This window comes from Erithacus rubecula (genome assembly GCF_903797595.1).
Source record: "Erithacus rubecula genome assembly, chromosome: 5".
In the NCBI taxonomy this organism is placed as follows: Eukaryota; Metazoa; Chordata; class Aves; order Passeriformes; family Muscicapidae; genus Erithacus; species Erithacus rubecula.
The window spans coordinates 67,905,859-67,911,661 of record NC_136687.1 but is presented as its reverse complement, the minus strand read 5'-3'; the positions used below and the strand labels follow the sequence as shown (position 1 = coordinate 67,911,661).

At 47.3% G+C, this 5,803-nt stretch overlaps 1 long non-coding RNA gene across 1 annotated transcript; it reads left to right on the top strand.

Moving 5' to 3' along the window:
• The first annotated feature begins 213 nt into the window (after positions 1-213).
• On the top strand, positions 214-3,744 carry LOC306802453. Its single transcript, XR_013774371.1, has 3 exons — positions 214-606; positions 2,043-2,711; positions 3,611-3,744. It is a non-coding gene; the product is annotated as an uncharacterized lncRNA (long non-coding RNA).
• The last annotated feature ends 2,059 nt before the right edge of the window (positions 3,745-5,803 follow it).

Here is a 5,803-nt window from a genome sequence, read left to right as displayed (position 1 = left end):
ACTTTGTGACCTCCTTTCAAAGCTGTAGGAAACCAGGAGCAGGGCAATGACCGTTGCCTCGTGCTTCCGTCAGCCCACACGGCTCCTCTGGTGCTCATGGAATTTACAACTTCCAGTGCATAAACCAGCACTAGTCTGTCCTCTGGAAGCAATATTAGATTGCTCCACTGTTGAGTTTTAAAGGTTTTTCCAGCAGAATCAGACAATACTAGGAGTACAGGAGTTAGTCTGGGGATTTCACCCTGCTCTACACAACCTCCCAGAAAGGTTTCTATCCTCCTTTGGCCAGGTGAGAGCCGAATTCTCCATTAGTGACATGCCTTCAGTAGAGAACTATTTCTTCTCCATCTCCCAGCAGATGAGATGTGAGCTGCAGTGTACTAAGGCAGCACTGAGCCAGCTTGGAAAGCTGACCTCCCTGTTCATGTTGTCTTCCTGATGAAATCCCACACCTTCCTCCCAGTGCTGCTGCAACCAGAGTGTGGCTGCCTGCTAGTCTGAACCATATTAGATAGAAAGGCCCAGTTCTCAGAAGAGAGCCCAGGTGAAGGTCAGTCAGCTCTGGCCTTTCTCAGGGGTGTCTCCTGCAGCCCTGGAGGAGTTTTGGTGAGTCGCTGGAAAACAGGAGGTAAAGAGAATTTGCTCTGAGAAATGCCGTGCAGTCATCCATTACTAGCCTACTGCTGTGGTTTTGTTTCTTTTTGTGCTACTAGGGCAATGTGTAGAGGCTCTGCAACTGGTTCTCACCCATCCACTATTTCAGGATCTAGGTGTATCTACTTAGTAGCAAAAATTTATATAGGTTAATTCCCACACTCCCAATGAATGAATCATTAAGGGAACAAAGGAAGGTACCTCCTTCAAAGTATCACTGCCACCTGCATTATGCACATACGCCCTGGTTTACCTGTATATACTTAACCCCTTATCAGAGCAAGTAAGTGACAGTCAGCTCTGGCACTGGCTGCACCTCTGTCACAGATGGCCAGGAGCAAACATGTTATTGTACTTGGAGGTGATGTGCAAAATGTAAAAGAAAGCTGAAAAAACCCTCATACCCCCATATAGAGAGGTTGAATACAAAACTACACTTGGGCAGAGGTATGTCCCACCTTCCAAACCCTTTCTAGACATACTGCAGAGGAGTGATACCCTGCATCTGAGCTGGAAAAGTGTCCCTGCCACTGGGAAAGCCTGAAAGCCTCCTTGCTGGTAACTGATGAGCGCCTGGAGGGGTGTAGCTGATGGTCCAAGCCAAAGGATGCTGTAGCTTCCCAGTAGGGCAGATTGTTTCCTCCTGGATGCAAGTAAGAACAGCATCCTTTTCAGCTGAGAGCTGCATTTTGGCTTGAGTTGCAAGGGGGAGGAGGGGACAGCTCTGTCTCCCGTGTGTTTTTCCCACTTGGTTGGGTTGTCAGTGTACAGTCTGAGAGAGGTGTGCCCCAAGGATGCAAAAGGAGATAAGCCACTGAGCTGTATTAGCACATGAAAGAAAAAACGGTGGGAGCTTCCAAAGGATGGCAAAGGTTCAAAACTTGCTCACAGAAGCACATAGTTGTGGATGATTACTGCAGCACACTCCTCCAGCCAGAGGCGTGGCAACGAGCATGAGATGAGAACGGAGCACAAAGTGATTAATGCCAGTGCCATTCTTAGTAAGAAATCCTATTTTTAGTATGTCTTGGCTTGGAATATGTATGGCTTTCAAATCAAAGAGCCACTGGAAGGAGAACTCCAGAAGTAGACTCTGACTGCAAAGATTAAAGTACAGCTTCCTTCTAAAGATGACCCTGAGACACATGATGGCAGAGGCTGGATGGTGTAGGCCCTTTGGACCAGTGCTCTGTACGGCTGCTGGCCTGCTCCCCTTCCTTTCAGGATCCTGGGCTTCCCTTTTGGCCTCTGCACTCTGCAACAGTAAAGTACTGTGCTTCCAAGGGCCTCCAGCACTCCAAAGAGAGCCACATAAATAAAACAGGTACTGTCTCTCACAGTGACTCAGAAACTGATAGTTTGGCTGATGATCTGTATGTGTGTTGCAGACATGGCTGTGATTTCTGAAGAACTGATGCCCTGACTCACCTGTAGGACATATAGAAATCCTGGGCAAATATCCAGAGGGCTCAAATTCTGTGTGGACACCATTTTCCAGCAGAAGAGGAAGAACAAACTGTGGAAACCCTAGGAATCACTGGAACCTACTGTGCACTAGCTGCTCTGACTGTTTTGCTTTGCTTCAGTTAAGCTAGAAGCAACTTTTCCTCTTCTGGATTTTCATAGTCCTTTAGTGTACATAGCAACAAAAAAAATCTCTTTCCATTGTCATATTGGAGCATGTCTGAGATCCAGGGCACCTTTCAGAATGGCCTTTGCTGCAAGAGCAGCTGTTTGGATGTTGAAGGTAGAGGATCTCGGAGGTAGTTGAGTATCCCTCTGGAAAGTCTGTGCTGGAGAGGGAAGGGCTTGGGCTCTTCTTGTTTGGTTTTCCCCTTGCTGTACAATATTAGAGGAGTCATTTGGGTTTTCTTTTTTAATTTTGGGACATGGCACAAGATGAGGAGGTGCAGTCAGATGTGGCAGCCACAAGCCCTGTAGGGAGCAGAGGCAGTGTGCTGTGCTGCTCAGGGCTAGCAGCAAGGAGCCCGAGTGACCTCCCTGCTGTCAGCACACGCAGCTCCAGGAGACAGCGAAGCTCACGTGAGGAGGTTCAGGTATGTGACATCATGGGTGTGATCTGAAGGCTTCTGTGTTTGTTTTAGAGGTAAAGAAAAACAGTCTAATACTTGAGTTGTTTTTCTTTGATTAACATGTAGTCTCACATGGGGAGACTGCAGGGCAAATTCTGCCCTAGGATTATCGGTGAGGGTTATTGGTAAAGAGCCTGGCTTTAATAAAGTGCCAGTGGCTGCTGGTCTGACTCTGATTACAGGTGAGAGCATTTTTGGGGAACATGCTGCTTCTCTTTCATCTGATCACAGTGGCTGTCTAGCAGATCTGTTAAGTTAATTCAGGGAAAAATAAATGCTGCAGTAAGGTCAAATTTCAGTTTTTTCAATACAAAAATCTTGTAATTATTTTTAAAATGGTCAGTTTTTATATTTTGTTATTTTTGTTTCCTGTAAAATGAAAAAAAAAAAAGTCACTCACAGAAACAGAGTTATTTGTTCTGAATAAAAGACGACATTTTGTATGACCTGGAGTTTTGTGTTTGGGAATGTTTTCACTTGGCTAAGGTCACAAGAGAATAACTACTGTGAGGTGAGAGAAGATGCCTGGTGGGGACAGGGTACCACATATGTGTGCACAAGTACCTGCCTTCTCCTTCTCTCTGCTCTGCACGTTATTGGAGATAACTTTGTTTACAGTGAGGTGACTTGGGTGCCTGGCTTTGTCCTTGCTGCTTGCCCACCCAAACACACCTCAAAGTGCAGAGCAAGTGGCCATAAATAGGATCCTTTAAGGCAAAAGGCAGGTGCAGTGTAACCACATCATTTGGTCCAAGTTTCACGGACGATAGCAGAAGTCCTACTGAAATCTACACTTGGTTTTCCAAAGCCAGGAGCACACCCTGAAGTCACTAATTGTGGTATTTCCTCATTGATCTCCACAGGGCAAAGTTGGGCCCCTGCTGAAAGCTTGTGAAAATGCTGCTCTGCAGCTGTGGATCTGGTCTTATCACCTCCTGTGAACTCACTGATGCATCACCACTGTAAGAGACAGCAAGATCTGGCAGCTCTGCTCATCTCCAGTGTAAGTGCTTAACAAATACCCATTGGGAAACAAGTACACAGCATAGCTGCAGAAGAGGCTGGTCTCTTACTAACAAATATTGTCAACATTTCATCAGATTCGTTTTCTCTGTTGGGGAGGCAGGGAAGTACAGGTAGATAACTGTGCTCATGTTTGGGTTTACCTGGGCACTTTGCAGCCTACTGTGTCCTGATGTTTGTTTGTTCTTCATTTCCCCTGTGATGGTGTCTGTGTGCAAAGCCCTGGAGTTTTTAAGATGTACTCCAGGAATGTGGTGACTGAGAGGACCAAGCCCAGCTGGGAGGACAGAAGGAGTTTTTAATGGGCTCTTGGTTTCAGCAGGAGACAGTGAGGACCTGCCATGAGTCTGGGTGTGGAGGAAGTATGTCAAGATTCTGAGCCAAGGATGGGTGCCACTGAAAAGCAGGGAAAGCAGAAGTAGAGTTGGTATGGTCTTGGTGAAGCCACCTGACAAGTACATCTGAGGTGGAGCAATACCAAGCACTGTAAGGCCAGCCCACAGAAAAGCAGTGAGGCAGTGGGGAGGTAGAGACTGCAGAGATGGGCAGAGTTAGGAATGATGCCTCTGCCTGCCAGCACAAGGCTGCTCTCATGCAGCCCAGAAGTTGAGCTTTTGTGCTGGCTTGAACTTAGGAAGTGGAACAAGAAGGTGTTGTGTGCACAAGCAAGCTCTGCCTGTATATGCCAAAGCATTCAGTTTATGCTGGACTAACCAATGTGTCAATGCTGCTGAGGTGCTGCCTGACCTTCCTCTGCTCTAAGGGTTGAACTATGCAGCAGGGCTGTTTCCCTCAGTGCTGCAAGCCAGCTATGAGTGGTCTGAATGTCCTGCAAGAAGGCAATCAAAGGCCCTCTGTTGGCCCAGCTATAGGTGGAAATAAGGCCTTGGTCCTGGTCAAGCAAAACCATTTGATGGGGCTCAAACTAACCCCAAACAAATATTTTGGAGACACTAGCATATTGTGTGGCAGTGAAGGAGTTGTTTGACTTCCTTTTCTTCTCTCCCTCCCTTGTCTATTTGCAAAAGAAGGTCTTACTCAGAAGAAAGGAATGAGGAAAGTGTAAGACATGATCTCCTGATATTAATGACAGGGCCCATCCTGTAGAAAGACTCATGCTTTTCCATTGGAGGGGTTGTGTGGGTCTTGGAAGAATAAGATAATCTAATAATTGTGGCTGGGGCTTGGCTGTGAATGAGCTATGAAACCCCCAGCCCCTTTCCACATGAATGGGAAGAACCCAAAACTTTTCCTGAGTTACTGAGAAGTGTTGTGAAGTGAGAGGCCATCCAGAATGTGGGTGATAGAGCAGGCAGGCCATGGAATCCTGTTTTAATGCAAGTGTGTCTACAGGAATTTGGCCTCCCTGGGACCTACCTGAGCTGTGCAGGTACACTTTGCTGAAGTTACTCACAAACAATGTGCAGGTTTTGTTGTTGTTTTACTTTCCCAAGCCCAGTAGATTCTGCATTGGCCAAAGATTGTGCAGTTGTCCAGGCTCTGGGCTGTTTTCTCTTTCTGAATCTGAAATCTGTCTGTGAGGGAATTGTGTGCAGTAGCACCTCTGTGTCTCAGGATGCTTACATGCACTGGCCCACACGTGCCTGCAGACACCACTTGTCTGTGGCACAGGCTGAACCCAGGCATGAAGGGCCCTGTGTGCCCCATAACAATGTGGACACTTCCTGCCCAGTCATGGCATATGCTGGGCCTTGCTTACAGAGAATGAGCAGGGAGGTGTGGGGACTGGCTGGCCTCACCCCTCCAGAACAGCCCCCAGAGCCACACAGAGCTGCTGCTAGCTGCAGTGAACAAAGTCAGGAACAGGTCCCTTGGTTCCTTTATCCTGTCTTTACTGAGATATTTCAGGCATGCATGATATAATGACAGTGTGCTGCAGCCCAAAGGTGTGGTGGAAAATCTGGTTAAGCACGCTGGCTGAGCTGCTCTGTGGATCCTCAGCTGGGACATGCTGTAAGGCACAGCTCAGCACTGTTAGCACAGGAAAGACAAGAGCTGCTTCTCTCTCACTT